The sequence below is a fragment of the Manis pentadactyla genome, chromosome 5 (genome assembly GCF_030020395.1).
Source record: "Manis pentadactyla isolate mManPen7 chromosome 5, mManPen7.hap1, whole genome shotgun sequence".
In the NCBI taxonomy this organism is placed as follows: Eukaryota; Metazoa; Chordata; class Mammalia; order Pholidota; family Manidae; genus Manis; species Manis pentadactyla.
In genome coordinates this window covers 131,889,890-131,906,701 of record NC_080023.1, presented here as the reverse complement: position 1 = coordinate 131,906,701, position 16,812 = coordinate 131,889,890, and the positions used below count along the sequence as shown (strand labels likewise).

The 16,812-nt window shown below is 43.6% G+C and overlaps 1 protein-coding gene across 4 annotated transcripts in view; it reads left to right on the top strand.

The window, feature by feature from the left end:
• The window catches only part of CFAP61 (cilia and flagella associated protein 61), a 406,566-nt gene that overhangs the window by 260,012 nt on the left and 129,742 nt on the right, over positions 1–16,812 (top strand). The window lies entirely within an intron of this gene.

Sequence of the window (16,812 nt, the reverse complement as noted above, 5' to 3'; positions counted from 1 at the left end):
TGATTTAAAAAATCCCTTAGTAGGCTGACATTTGTCCTCTGTGAGAGAGAAAAGGAGAAAGTGGAAAGTTTAAACTCTCTAAACATTTAGCCAAGGAGATGCTCATCAGAGCCAGATACGGTGCTCAAATAAACAGCTCAGGACCACCTCAGCACTGCAGGAGTTCATCATTCCACTACCCCCTCCCTGCACCTAGAACCCACTTTTCATGTGTGTGGGTGATGGGGGCAGGGGGTTCTGCCAAGACCCACCTTAGAGGCAGATGCTTACTGGACAAGGCTGCCTTAAGCCCTACATTTATCTCTGTATTTGTAAAATGAAAAATAAATTTTTATTTATTTTCTGATAAGTTCTAAATTGACATTTGAGTAAAGACTGAAAACAAAGAGCAATCCCCCCCTCCACTGCCACCAGCTCTTTATTATGCAAAATGTCAAGCATATACAGAAGTAGAATCAAATAAAGCAGGTCTTCTCATTCTGTTTGTGCTGAGGGACCTTACCTTTTTTTTAAATGTACAATACAACATGACTGATAGTTTTGTGGAGTGAATTTTTTAAAAAACAGAGATAAAGCTCAAGTGCAATCATTTTATGATTAGATTTAACAGACATAGGATTACTCTATCCAATTGCTATGGAGTTCTGAATACTTCTCAGTCTCTATACTTCATCTTCACAGACCAATGACAGTTTGCGGATGGGCCTGTCTCACCACATGCTGAGCAGCACTGAAACCCCAGATACTAAGCACTAAGCTTCAACAGTTTTCAACTCTTGACCAATTCTGGGTCTCCTACACTCCCACCTATGTCCCCTTCCTCCCTTATCCTTTTGAAGCAATCCCAGATATATATCATTCCATCCAGGATCACAGGTGTGTGTTTAGGTAGCAGTGCCTACTGCACTGCAGCTCCCACTCTGCCCACTCCAGAGAAGAAAGTGCCCGAGCCCACCTGGAGGACCTTAGCGTGGCCACCTGACACTCTGTTTGAGTGTGGAGATCCTTGGAATGGACTTCTTTGGAATGAGAGCCAGGACCCACATGTTTGGTGCCCAGAGTGCCTTGAGGTCAGATAGGATAGGATGGCTTCCTCTCTGTTTGTCACTGAAAACACATGGCAATCCCAGGAAAAGGGATTGAGGGCACAAAGTGCATGGATGCAGCTCCTGTGTCAGATCAGGGAAGGATTACAGATGCTGCCCTCTTGCAGCCACTGCTGAGTCACCTCCAAGTATGGGTAGACCATGACGGGGCCAGAAGGTGCTCTCACGGGTCAGGGGCAGCCTGCGGCTCCGGTACCTTCAGCCAGTCCTCGGGCTGCATGACTATTGGGACTGGACGGGGGAAGAGTGCAGAGTTGTATCAAGGACCCCAGAGCACTGTTTTTCTGAATATCAGGAGCTTCCCCCACCACCTTCCCAGGACACTCAGAGTTGGGTTACTTTGAGATGAGCTGGAGTTCCACATGGGGAGAAGGCCGGAGAAAACATTTGGTTCCATTTAAAACAATCCTATCCTTACTTCCCAGGTTGGTATGAGTTGAAATCATTGCTTATATTTAATAACTTTTTCCATGGTCATCTTGGTGCCCTGTGTCTTCCCAGAGTTCCGCTTATTTCAAGACAGAAGAGGCTGGATGGTTTAAATCTCTGGCCCAGGACAGCAGCCACTTAGCAGATGGGTGGGACTGATGCGTGGTACCTGCCATGTTGTGCTGTTCATTGTATAAGCAAATTCTGACTTTTTTTAAGAGGCACTTTTACTACTACTTGTACTGATTTCTTGAGAATGCTTTACTAAAGATTTAGATTTAGTAAATAAGATTGTGTAAAATCTTCAGAAATCTTAAAAGTTTAATCAAAGGATTAGCGAGAGCTTAACTGACATGGGATAGGCCTGGATATTCAAACTTAAAATGCTAAATTATATTATTTTAAATTATGTTTTTTTCTTTTAACAATTTAATGTTTTAGGCTGATTATCTGACATAAGGTGAGACAAATAGAATTTTTTCAGGAGGAATTTCTGTGGAGTCAACAGTACATTGTTTTCTCTCAGAGCAGGAGTGTCCCAGCCATTGAACTGAGTGAGGCTAAGCTACTAAGTGAATTTCTTTTCTTTTCCCTGTCTTACACCCACGCCCTAGAGCATGGAGCTTTGCAGGGGCCTCTCAGCTCCCTCCTCATGTCTGCACAGTTCTCTCCTGGGCACTTGCCTTTCGTACCTTTTATCTGACTTAAACCATCTCAGAGTGACCGTCCATTCTCTCGCTTTCACCTAGGAAGCCAGTCTTCAAGGGAGCAGATCACTCCAGGCATGAGTAATGGGATAGAAAATGTTTCATCTCGGTGGGTTGCCAATTTGAATCTAGCACAAACCAGTGGTGATTGAAATTCATCACCACATGGCAGGGAAATACACCCCTCCCCACCCCAAGGCCCTGGGCTTTTCTGATTTGGATGATAGGTGTCTGCCACAATACCTTCCCTATTGCTATTATTAATTGGCAACTAACCCCATAGCAGGTCATGAGAAAGGACTTGAAAAACATGTAAATGACTTTCATCACACATTACAGAGGTGGGCCCCAAAGATTCATCATAATATCTCCATAGTCAGCCAGTATAGATTCATGGATAAGGCTTTTTTCTGACCAGGACCACGTAGGATACACCCAGAAGACTCATTGAATGGGCCATCTTAGCCTGTGCATTTACATTGTGAGAATAATTTTGATGGGAAATTTTTATTAAACGAATCTGCGTGGCCCACTTGTATGAGAACTGTGCTCAGTAGAACACTCAAACTTTGGCTGACTGAATTGAATGGCCATATTAAAGACTCTGTAGCAAGTTGACCCTCACTTACTTTGGGGTAGCTCTATATGCAAGCCTATTTTCTTTCCTTCTTGCCCCTGAATAGGGATTCAGAGACTGCTCCGATACGCACTGCCCCTGCCCTCCGGGAGCTCGCAGTCCAGGGTCAGTACTGTGTGCAGCTGCGGGGGCTGGTCACCCCAGGGCTGGGGGAGGACATGGCGACAGCAGCTCGGGAGGAGCTGCCACACTAGGGTTAGACTCACTGTGCAGAACGCCTTGGCAGCCATTGTGTTTGGCTCAAGGGACTGTTTCTTTTGCACGTTGGGGTTTTAAAAGACTCTTATTTGTGAGCTTAAAAGTCCGAAAGTCTGCTTGGACTAAAGCATCTCCTATCGTTGCTTCCGTCTCAAGCATTGCTCCCTGTCATCCACTTCATTCACTGCAGTTCTCCACCTCATTCAGTGTCAGAGAATTACAGTGTGAACTCACCTCACTCTCGCTCTCTCTATTTTACAAATTTTTTCTGGGCCATATCAATCTGTCATCTTTTAGCTGACAGAATTATTTCAGGAAACATACTTTCAGAGAAATGTTGTTGCTTTTTTGTGGTTGTTTATTAGTGATGGTCTGTTTAAATCTTGACTAATGAAGTCTTTGAGGCCTCCATTTTCCTTTTGTCCTTCTACAAAGAAAAATGATGGTTTATTTAACCCCCCTTCTCAGAGCTAAGTGCGGGCCCGATTTTTCCTGGTATGTGATCTCTCCGAAAGATGTCACTCATTGGCATTCAGTTACCCTTTGAATTGGCCCTTTTCATCTCGGCTGTTCTTCCACGGTCAGGCTGTAATCACCATCTGATGGACTTGTTACTGGATACTGTTTCACTTGTACATCTGCTGCCCTAGGAAATTGCATTATTCTCCCAGCACCTGCTAGATTTTCCCCAGCTTAATTGTTTCCAAACCCTTTCCTTAAACTTGGAAACTTTCACTGCTTGTGGTTGGACTTCTCTTGGTTAGACTTGTGGTCAGGGTGTGTGTGTGTGTTTTAAAATCAGCATCTCCTTGGTATATGTTTGTAAAACTGCATACCCATAATTTTCAACATCATATATGCACTGATCATTATTAATGTGTACCCTTGGCAATATTTTCTTGAAATGAAATTAACCCACTTTAAATTGCTGTCCGTGAGTCAAGTTTGCTTTTTTAAGCCACTTCTCAGCCATTTTTTATGCATTTATGCTATCTGTGGGAAATGTATTTCCTCCTTTTACAGTGCACCCTTTTCACTTACATTCTGAGAATAATTTACATAAATTCCTTCATGAGTTCTTTTTTTTCCTTCAAACAATACAAATTCTATGGTTTATTCTCATTAGTCTCATAATTCCTCCCTCCTAGAAAGGTTACAAAGTAATAAACAACAAGGACTACTACTAACATGTATTGAGCTCTTACTAGAGGCTTCCCATGAATTACCTCATTTATCCTCCCATCAACACTTGTAAATTGTTGCCTCTATTACCATCCTCAATGTACCTAAAGTAAACAGGCCTGCAGAAAGGAGGGTAAATGGCTTGTGCAAAGGCTAGGGTTTATTAACAAAGCTTCAAGCCCAGGCAGCTGGATGACAAAACGTGTACCTTCCACCACTGCATATATACTCTCTAATCTAAAAAGTGAAAGTACTGCTATTATGACTCATTGAAGGAAGTCCAAACTACAGAAAGGGAAGACGTCTTGACAGAGACCTTTTAGTATCTCCCAGATCCTTGGCACTACCTACTTAATCAAAAGGTGACCCACAGATAATTGGCATCCTCCAGAGCAGTTTGGAATTTCCTTGTGGCTGAGTCCTCCACTCTTGGGCTTGATCCAGTGCCAGCCTGACCCTGGCTGGGCTTGGCTGGGAAAGAGCAGACACCTAGGGCCACGTTATAGTGCTGGGTCAGTTTTTGGACACCAGCCTTCGTTTTTCTCTGTGTTGCATCAAATTGTTGTTAAAACCTTTTGAAATTATAGCAGTGGCTGCTGGGAAAAGGGGAAAAATTAAGATTCCATATATATGAGTTACATTATAAATTTCTCAAGATTTATTCCATGTTGCATGTGGCTGCACAGTGTTCTCAGAAGGTGCTCAAGTAAGTGCTCAGGATGAATAACTAAGTCTACTTGGGAGGTGAAGAGTAGACAGGATGTGCACTAGCGGTATGATCAACAAGCCTGGACACGGTTTAGAAATTGAGCTACAACAGAGTGGCATAACAAGGTCATTAAGGTGTAAGAGAAGAAACTGTGAAAGGTGAAGTTACTTCTTACCATCTCAGTATTGTCAAAATCAGTCCTATATCTTACCCTCATTTTATAGAATAGATATTGTAGGATAACCAATCTCTCCCCCTGCCTTTTCTCTCTTTGACAGCTTTATTGAGATATAAATCATACACCATACAATTCACCCATTTAAATCATACAATTTATTGTCTATTAGTATAGTCACAAAGTTGGGCAACCATCACCATGTAACTTTAGAACCTTTTCATCACCCCCCAAAAAAAACCCATTAGTAGTCACACCGTAAGCCCTCACCTTCACCATAGACAACTAGTGCTTTACTTTCTGTTTCTATGAATTTGTCTATTTTGGACAGTTTGTATAAATGATATTATACAATGTGTGGTATTTTGTGACTATTTTCTTTCACTTAGCATGTGTTTAAGGTTCATCCATTTTGTAGTATGTATTGCTACTTGATTCCTTTTGATTGCTGAATAATATCCTGTTGGATGGCTATACTACATTTTATTTATCCATTCACCAGTTGATGAACAGTTGAGTTGTTTCTACTCTTTGGCTACTATGAAAAATGTTCTTGTGAACTTCCATGCACAGGTTTTTATGTGGATATATGTTTTCATTTCTCTTGTGTGTCTATACCTAGGAGTGGAATTGGTAAGTCCTATGGTCACAGTTTGAGGAAAAACTATTTTCTCAAGTGACTGAACCATTTTGCACTGGTTACATTCTTGATCAGACCCCGCATTCCTGCTAGTAAGCTGTGAAGTGCTGGTTAACCCAAGGCACCAAAGGGCGGTGTGCCTACCTGTTCTTTCAGTTTGAGGTAGAGCTTTCCCACCACTCCCAGAGAGCTTTATGCATGTGTTTGACAGAATACCACCAACAAAAGCTTCAGTTTTTTTGAAAGCAGAGATTTTTCTAAGATCTCTCCTGTTCTTATCTTCCCTGCTTACCCTCTCTGTCTCCTCAGCCTCCTGTGGGCCTGCACAGACATTCAGAAGATTTCCAGCAGCAAGAACATGCCCAGCCAAGCCACAGGACTGACATGGAGGGAGGGCTTCTGGCTTCTAAACCACTGGCATGTCCTTTGTTTCAGTTTACCTTTAGTGGTGTACTGCTTTTAGAGCAGCTCCCGCCAGAAAAAAAAAATCCTGCATGCTGATGGGATTCTTGCCACAACCCCGTAGCAGGGGGAAAAAATGCACTCTGAGCTGGGGTAATAAATGCCACCAAGGTCCAGAAGTGCCTCAGGACACATCAGCTGCCTGCTACACACTCTGGAGGGCCGCAGCCAAGCAAGGTTCCTGGTGGACCCGAGCTCCCGGGTAGGAATTGGCCTTCGCAGCTAAGTGACTTCTTTAGAATCCGCCTTCAGGGAGGAAAGGCATGGCAGCGCCACCAGGAGGCTTTGCTTTGTGTATTTTAAAGTAGCTGACGGTATCAAGTGACAAAGAGGACAGTTACAGCTGCAGGTGCTGCCTGGGGAAGGTGCATCTTTTCCTGCTGATTAAAAACATGTATGTCATACAAAAGCCGTACATGGTTATGGGGGAAATTTTAGGAAAACACAATAGAAAGAGAGAGTTGATAACACTTGCAGTCCTGTATCTATAGATTACTTTTGTGGATATTTTGGTGTTTTTACTTCCAGATTATTTTCTGTGAAAAAAGAAAACGTGCAATTAAAATATGGGGTTACATGAACATAGTGCTTTGAAACATACTTTTTCAGTGACTATATTATGAATATATTTGCACATTACTGTGCTGTAGTGCTTTAATGGTGGAAGTTGTCCTTTGACTAGCAAGCCCTAATCCTCAGTAGCCCCTCCTCTGTGCCAGGCTCTGAGCCACGTGCATGCATGGATTATCTCTCCGTGTTGTCACAGACATTTGTGTGTCACTTTCTCCATTTTGCAATGGGGGAAACTGAGGTTAGGAGAGGTTCCGTTATGTGATGAGCAGTAAGCCAGCAGGACTTGTAGGAGTCCTCATGAAGCCACTTGATTTCTCTGTCCTTGCCCTGTAAATATGCTCACCTTGGTGGGTTTTTCCCTGCACCGGATGGAAAGTGAGCAAGTCCTGTGGATTTTCTTGGCAATTTTAGGTCATCAAACTTGAGTGGGTCACTCCAAATCACAAGTGGTCTTAATCTCATAAAATGTCCAGTTTCACTTCATGTAATAATCAAAACTCAATTTTCATTCAAAGATTATAGTCCCCCATCCCTTGCTGAAGGCTGTATCTGGGGGAGAAGGATAGAGGGGACCCCTTCTCTCTTTCTAACTCAACATGCCCCCCCCCACTTATTTAGCATCTATTTCACATATTATTGTTTAGCTTTTTTTTTAACAGTTACCCATGTTATTTTTTAAGGTATCATTGATATACAATCTTATGAAGGTTTCACAAAGAAAACAATGTGGTTATTACATTCACCCTTATTATTGAGTCCCCCCTCACCCCATTGCAGTCACTGTCCATCAGTGTAGTAAGATGCCACAGAGTTTCTATTTGTCTTCTCTGTGCTACACTGTCTTCCCCATGACCTCCCCCACACCGTGTGCACTACTCATGATACCCCTCAGTCCCCTTCTCTCTCCCTCATACCCCTCCCTCCCCCACCTCTCCCCTTTGGTAACTGCTAGTCCCTTCTTGGAGTCTGATGCTATTTTCTTCCTTCAGTTTTGTTTCATTGTTATACTCTACAAATGAGGGAAATCATTTGGTATTTGTCTTTCTCTACCTGACTTATTTCACTGAGCATAATGTCCTATAGCTCCATCCATGTTGTTGCAAATGGTAGGATTTGTTTCTTTCCTGTGGCTGAATAGTATTCCATTGTGTATATGTACCACATCTTTACCTATTCATCTACTGATGGACACTTAGGTTGCTTCCATTTCTTGGCTATTATAAATAGTGCTGCAATAAACATAGGGGTGCCTATGTCTTTTTGAATCTGAGAACTTGTTTTCTTTGGGTAAATTCTGTTTAGCTTTTTTTTTTTTTTAAAGACTGGTAGTTTTATTCTATTATTTAGTTATATTTTGGTCCTTCTGAAATTGGGTTCCAGGCAGGGAGGAACAGTGGGTAGAGCAGCCAAGTCTGCATGTGGCCACTACTGCCATCTGAGGGCTTCTGCTCTGTTGACAGACTGGCCTCTCTAATGACATGAGCTCTAAGTTTCTGCAGAGATCCTGTCACTGGGGGTGACACTGTGGGCAATGCACCCTCCATCTGTGCAGTCAGTCTTATTTGTCCCTCCAGGTGGCCCCATAGGAAGAACCTATGATAAAACTCCCTCCCATGTGAGACCATGGACTCTGCCGCTGCAAGCCACCTTCCCTTCAGCTCACCCAGTGGCAGCTGGCCTGCCTGTTAAGGCCTTTAGATTTCTTGGGCAGGAATCACACACCAGTCCACTGATTCAACTAACTGGGGACTCATGTGAGGGTCTCTGAAGACCCCCAAACCCTTTGCTTGTGACTTGAAGTGAAATATGAGGCAACCCCCACCTCTCCTCTTAAGAGTAGAGTGGGGTGCAACCCAGAACATATCAACAGTTCTCACTGAGGAAATCTCCAGAAAAATCCTCTTCTATTCATCCTTCTAACCCTGTTATATCTTCATTGTGAATGCGGATTTTTACAAGTCATTCAGCAAGTGTTGCCCACCTGCCTTGACATTTCCACAGAGGAGCTCTTTGGAATGTAGCACCCATGTCTTGGAGCCTCAGACGTGCTGTGTGACATCACCTTACCTGAGGCCATACAGCTGCTCACTACAGCCTCCTGATGCCAGGTTCCAGCATGCACCACTGGTGTGTGTACCATTCACTAATGCCAGTCATTTAGGTTTTTATCCAAATTTCTATTGTTATAAGCTATGTTACCATGTCTACTTTTCTTATTTTTTATCGTGTTCATCATGATTTCCTTTCAGTTAATTCCTAGAAACAGTTTTTCTAGATCAAAAGTAAAGCTACTGTCACTTCAATAACAAAGCATAAAGTTTTAGAAGTTGAAAATGAAAACCTGTGATTCCAGACTTTAAAAAGATGATTTCTCTTTGCGATATGCTTGCTTTATCTAAGTAAACCATAACATGCAGGGAACCCTCTGTTGTCAGATTCCGATTTTTTTGTCATATTCAGATTTTTAATCTAAAGGGAAAATGGCTTTTGTGTTGTTCATCATAGGCAGAGGCCAACCTATGACCAGATAATCAGGTGTGCAAAGTGGCAGTCTTCCATTTTCCCATTTTCCTCTAACACAACAGAATCTCTGTTTGGAGCCTCCATTTCACCAGATGGGAAAAAAGTAATCATCAATTCCAGTTAAATTTAACCATTTGATGTTGGAGTCCATTCAGGAATCTTCCTCTTTTTTTGGTGGGTTGGTGGGAAGGGAAAAGAGTTCTCAGGAGCTCGTGGAGTGGCATGGAAAAATGGAGGGCAAGGAAGGGCCAGGAGGGCAGTTGTCTGTGTGTGGGTGGTGCCTGTCTTCACAGCCATCCTCTGGGTTTTAGAACTTGTCCTCAGCCATCTCTTATTTTGGCATCCAGGTTCCCAACCATGCCTCACTGCTTGTAGTCGGGACATTCCCTTTTCACAGACTTGACGACTCTGGGTGGGTCAGGCATCACACTCACTGGAACACACTCTCTCTCTCTCTCTCTCTCTTCCTCTCTTCCTCTCCCTTACTCAGTAGCTCTCTCTCCTCCACTACCCCTCTGCCTGTCTCCCCTTCCTCCAGCACTGTTCTGGGCTGTGGGAAGCTCAGGACCTGCCTCATCTTCTTTCTTGCCCTGGTGCCACCCCAGCCATCTCCCCCCATCTCAGGACAGGTGGCAGGGTGTCTCCATGGGGCACAGTTCTCCCTGGGGGTGATTCCCATCTTCCCCAGAACCTCTGCAAGGATCCTGCCCTCTCCTTCCTCTTCTCTGGCCTTAGCCAGAAGGAAGGAGAGGATTCCCATCATGTATCTTTTTCTTTCCCTCTGACTTTCTTCTTCCTTCTCTCAGTTTTGGGACAACAGACTCTGCTGTCACCATGTGTTCCTTTGAAAGCACTTGAGGCGTCAACTCTGACTTTTGCTACACAAAAGTCAGGCTTTTTTGAGACTCAGACACCTTTCCACCTGCTCTCTGCCTTGAAACATAAAAGCAGAAAATAGTCCCACTTGTTCTTCCTTGGCATGTCTGCCCAGTGGTGTCCTCTGGCTGCTGCCTGAAGGGTCAAGAGGGGTCAGGAGTGAACAAGGACTCAGTAGGGTAGGAATGAAACACACCTAACAAAATAGTACCCCACATGATGACAACAGTAGTTCCTACGCAGACTGCAGACCGAGAATGCCCTGTGTGGGGCTGGCCCGCTTCCCCTGACCCTGAAGAAATTATAAAAACGTAGCTCCTTCATTATGAAGGTATTTTATGTCAATCGATGTTGACATATTGTAAAGAGTTGTTAGTTTGACTTTTAGGTTTTTTTCATGAAAGCTTTTAGATGTTATATTAATAAAATTCTAGTTTAAAACATAGGATATACTTTCTTGGAAGATGAGGAAGAGGACAAAATAAACCAAGAACCTTAAAAGTTTTTACATTGAAAGTGAACTCAGGTGGATGAAAAGTTTTCCACAATTTAGTCATTTTCATAAGGCCGTCTGAGTTTAGTTATTATCATTATTTTATTTACACACTCACCAAATCTGAAGGGAAAATGACATTTGTGTTCATCAGAGGCAAAGGATTAAACAGGCTTTAGAAACCGAAGCGCCGCAGACCCAGGGGCGTGGCCTCCCTGCCCGCCCTGGGCCGCCCTGGGCCGCCCTGGCGGCTTGGCCGAGGAGGCGCGTGCCCCGCCCCCCCCACCGTCCCACGTCTCTCTTAGAGAAGCACCTTGAAGCCCTCGGTCCACAATCCTCAGGCCATGGCTGTTCTCTGGGGTTGAACCTCTTTAAGAAAGAATAAAAACCTTCACCCTGTATGTTGCCTCCAGACCATTAAGCTTAGTCAAGATTACTGATGTCATGATCGCCATAGTAACCAACTTAATAAGCAGGAAGGAAACAAAAAGGATGACTTAAAAACAGGGAAAAAATTGAATAAATAAGGTATAGAAATAGCGTGGGAGCCATAAAGGTTTTTTATTGCTACTTATTTGAGCTACCAAACATGACTCAGTTACAGGGCAGGCAGGCGTGAGCCATTCTGACAGCTGGAACCTGTGGTGATAAACATGAATGACATCCTATTCCACGGTTCCTGCCTCTCGCACTCCTCAGTCATGTCCCGGGTTTTGTTTGTTTTTTTTAAAAATATAATCCAGTGCATTGAAATTATCACCAAGGTAGTTGTTATAATCGAGGTTTTTATGGTAGTTTATGTATTTAACCAAAAGGCGCTTTGCTTGCAGGGAGCCAGCCTGAGGTAGCACTTTCTGGTCACCATAGCAAAGCTCCGCTGGCTAAAACCACCCCCATTTTCACCACATTACTGAGCCTCAGTATGGTGTTTCGATGAAACCAGAGGTAATTGTTCATTTAAAAAACTGAATTGAGCATTATATATCATAAGTTGCAATTTACAAGGAGGTTACAAAGATGCTCTGACAGTGTCCCATGGAATTATATACAAGTGACAACTGTTTTAATTTGTTTACTAGACAGCCTCCTTCTCCGCATACTGGATTTTGGGTCACTGTTGGCAGCTAGTGACCATCTAGGCCGTGTGACTTCTATGTCACCACTCCCTTCATGTCATCAGTAGACACACAAACACCTGGGTGATCTGTTTCACCCCAAAGGCAGGAGCTAATGCCACAGGCTCAAGGAGTTTGGGCGGCTGGGTTCAAGTCCACACCCAGGACCCTGACTGCCCCCTTCATGGGGCTGTCCCCCCTGTTTCCCCTCTCCCTGTGTTCTGTCTGAGAATGATTTGCTCTGGAGATGCTGGCTGGAGCCCAGAACCCTTGGCCCAGGGCAGCCACGCTGAGATCCAGGTTCCCCTGAGCATGAAGACAGTTGGGACACGAGTGGCCTGGCTTCTCTTTCCCAGCCCATCTTGGGGGACCTGTCCACCATTGTAGAGCAGATGGGGGTGTGGCCCACCATGCCCCACTCCCAAAAGAATCTCCAGGCCCAAATAATCAAATGAGTCTTTCTTGTTGCTGCTTTTTAACTATGGGTTTATTTCAACTACATAGAAATATGCACACACATAATAAAAACAGAAAGGAAATCTATACAAACAAAAATGATTATATTATAGGGCTAGTGTTAGAGGGAATTTAAAAAATTTTTCTGAGCATTGTTGCCTTTGCAAAAAAAAAAACAACAACTAAGCACTATGTAATTGAGCAAGACTATTCAATTAGTCTCATTATATTTCTTTCATTAAAAAATGCTGTAAGAAAATCCAAGCACAGTCAGGAGAAATATTAATAATAGTTAGCATTTGTTAGGTATTAAATGTGAAAGGCATTCTTCTCTTTGTAAGAATTAGCTCATTTAATCCACCACAACCACCAGTCTAGGAACTCTTCTTATTGATAAGCCACATGGTCAGGTTTCAAACCGAAGTCTCCTCCGGTGCTTCTTATGCGTTATGCTCTTCCTCTCTCTCCCTTATGCACACACACACACACACACACACACACACACTCACAGACACACACACACTCACAGACACACACAGCACATCTACATGTTCAGTTCCCAGAACCCAGTGGGTGACAACAGCCTGATTCTGTCTCTCACCCTGGCCCCCATCCAGGTTGTCCCCACACCTGGTTCTTGTCCATGACTCTGCTACACACCATGGCTTGGGCTCACCATTCATGGACTCAGCGCCTGCCCCTGTGTGGCCTGGCTCCTCTGCCCAGGTCCTGCCCTAACTGTGGGCCCAGGGCCCATTTTGCATTGCTGGTCATGAAGCTCACAGGTGGAGACATAATTCATGTCATTTATCCTATCAGTATTAATAATGTGTTGACCAGGTGTTGAGCCCAGTTCCTGGCACTGGGGCTGCAGCAGTAAGAAAGTAGACAAATCCTGTCTAGTAGGGGTTGGGGTAGGCAATGGACAGACAGATAAGGATGCTCCATGCCAGGGGGTGGCAGGAAGAAAGCCTGGGAGGGCATGGAAAGACTCTCTGGTAAGGGCCACTTAAGCAGAGACCTGCTTCAATGGGGCAGAGGGTGGTGTGAGGGCCAGGAAGAGGGAGGGAACACATTGCTTCCTTCATACCCATCAGAAACCCAGCCTATCGTTGGGCTTGTTCCTTGGCCCCTGGTGAGAACCCCCTCCACGTAGGCGCACTTCCCGTGGGCACACACCCAACAACACAGCTCTGGTGCTTTGGTTTCTATTTCGTAGGTATTTTGGAAAACTTTTGTGCAAGAAGCCCATCAGATACAATTAAAACGTTTCAAATTATGTATGTACAACAAACTTTACTTTCTTTTTGAACTACCATGGTTTGCTCAAAGCAGAACTAGAGCTATGTGGGATTGTAACTCCCCTTGAAAATTATTTCCATTTTTAATAAATGGGAAAAAAAAATCCCACTGGATTCAGATAAGAGTCTAGGCTTTCAGGTATTCAAATGTTTGGAAAAGGTTAAATATTTTACTGAGATGGCCGTTGGCCCCCCAGGAATTCCTAGGGAGGGCATTGTTTCTGCTTCAGAAAGAAAAAATGACAGAGTAACAGCTCTTTTGAAGGCTCTATTTCACAGATGTGTAGAGTATAGAAATCTATGTACTATTAAATAATTCTCTATAATATACTCCAGAAAAAGCAATTCATAAGCCTGTTTATGTTCTCACCATCTGGGTGCATTCTGTCACCCATCTGTTTCATGTAATTATGTAATTATCAATATAAGGAAAGAATAGGTGATATAATTAACAAGAAAAACTGATCCACACTGAAGAGTAAAAATGACATGCATCTGTTGAATTGCTTTTTGTTTTTCTTCCTTCATTGTTAACTGTTTTTTTCATTTCACAGTTGCATTCAGGCTGTTGACTTGTATGGCACCTTCAGAAGAGCTGTTTTTGCCATGGTGTTCTCTCTGTCTCAGTCTCTCTCTCTCTCTCTCTCTCTCTCTCTCTCTCTCTCGTCTCTCCCTCTCTTTGTCCCTCAACTCACACACACACACACACACACACACACATACACACCCCGTGTGTAGAGGCAGAGCCTCCCTTGTACTATGGAAGCTGACACAACTTCAAAAGAAATGAGCAAGGCCTTCTTGGTGATTCATTGATTCTCTCTGCCTCCAGAAGAGCCCTGATAGTCATTTCCAGAACGTGTAATATAACAGCTAGAATCCTAAGAAATATTTAGATCAATTAGTGACAGGTTGAAGGGCAGGGTGGGTGTGTGGTCCTTTCTTGGGATACTGGATAGAGAAACTGCTTTAGAAGAATTCCCCTACTTGATACTTTTTAATGCCAAAGCACTAACAATGCATGTTATTTCATAATAGCACAACAGTCCTGGTACACTGGGTTAATGTCCCCATAATCCCACTAGAGGTGATCCCTTGTGTAATGGAGACCTGTGCTCATGCAGATGAAAACTTGGGTGACTTCCTCACACCATGGTGCCTCTCTGGTACTAGGGACAGCAGTGCCAGACCAGCAGCCACCATTCCTCTGCCTGCCAAGGCTGGACTACCTCACATTCTCCCTCTAGCAGCAGAGGGGTGTGTACCTTGGGGGACATAGTGCGGTGATCCCTCCCCTCCCGTGAGCCTCCACCCAATTTCTCCAAAGGACAGATGTCTCCCATGGGGCTTCTCCCCAACAACAGAGGATCAGTCATCTGGACAAAATTTCGGATTTCAATCCTAAGGCACACACACAGGGACAGCCCCCGACCCATTTGCTGGACCCCAGTCACTACTGGAAATGAAGGCATTGAAATATCAACCCTTCCTTCCACAGGGTTAAGGAGCAGGGGCTCCCATGCCGCCCAGGCTTCTTGGCATTTTCGCAAATCATCTCCCTGACTCCCTGCAGGGATGGCCTTCCAGAGACCTCTCTCCAGCTCTCTGGTTAGGCTGTGTGCATGGGAGGGGAAGGGATAGTAGGGAAAGCAGGGTGTCGCCAGCCCATAAAACTACAGAACAGCTCTTGTTAAACCTCACCCACAAACTGAGCTAGAATCTAATTCAGTCATTTGACTTTTGCCTAAAACTTTTTTTTTTTTTTAACTGTGCTTCCTAAACATAGGGCTGGCTGTTTCCTCTCACTGGGTGATCATTTTACATGTGCAATTGTGTTGTTTTAAGAAGCCACCTTGCAGCACCCTGGGACAGAGCCTCTTGAGCACTTGCACTCCACCAGCTTGGCCTTCTGGTTGACCCCATATGAGGCGGCTTGTGTACCGGCAGCCACTGGCTTCCCACCTTCATTGCTATGTGTCCAGGAAGAAAATAAGTAACTAGTTCCCACCTAGGTATCTCTTTGTTCCTTTGAATCAAGCAGTATTCTTTGATATACCCTCCCTATAGCCCATAACTATCCCCCAATCCATCTGTGTTTTGAATCATCCCACTAATTTTTGAATGGACACCCACAAAACAAGCACATAGAAGAGAATTCCTGAGCAACATGTGAGGAGAATATTTTAAGGGAGTAGGTAATGGGAACAAATGTGACTGGATTACTTGAGGGATTTGGTTAGTTTTAACTTTATATTAACTTGTTTCCTTAATTCAAAGTTAAAATTATTTAGTTGCAACCATGCCAACTAATCCATTAAGAATTTTAAAGGGAAGAATACCATTTGATTCCTAAAGAACCTTTCTTCTGACATTTTGAAAAGGTTTTAACACTGATTTTTTTTAAAGAAACATTTCAGTTTATGCTTTTTTGAGTTTTCTTTTTTTTAACAAAAGAGCATGGAGTGGTTGTTCCTCAGGAGAGAATTATTATAAAAGCGATTTACATATATGTCATATATTCTGCTAAAATAAAAATTAGAAAATTCTTGTATTCTATACCAAACCATATTAAAAATCATTAAAGCTTCGACTAAATGGTTTTCATTGAACCCTCAAAAGGAACATTAATTTTTCAACTGGTAACTGTTGCTTAAGATGCTATTGTGCCTCTGTGATAAATGTTTAATGATTTGGTAGTACATGCATGGCTTAAAATCCATTATTTATTGCACCTTCCTTGCCTGGCAAAGGTGATGATTTTATAGCCCCAGCAGTCATACAAACACATTTATACCAAACCAACGACTTTACTGTAAATGTCGGTGGGTTTCGCGTGCTGCTGCCATTACATCTTGTTTGGAAGCTGAGTGCTACACAGTTCGGGAGGTGCCAGATGGTGTCATTAACACGAACGCTGGGACTGTTTACCACTGACACGCACGTGAGGAATTAAAAGTGCAGGGCCTGTCTTTGCTCTAAAGCATGATGTTAGCACTGCACCGGTGTAAAGACAGTGCAGTGTGCTTGCCTCTTCCCTTCTGTCCCCCCAAGGGGGATCTTAAGGGCAACTTATTTTGAGAATAGTTTTGTGTTTGAATATATGAGCAATGGCTCCTGCTTGATTTTGTATGGGGAATCTCAGATGCCCTGAAAGTCACACCTTACATCCCATAGATGGTTCCCCCATAAGTGGCCTGCCAACTCCCCTTCTAGGCATGACAATTAACTAC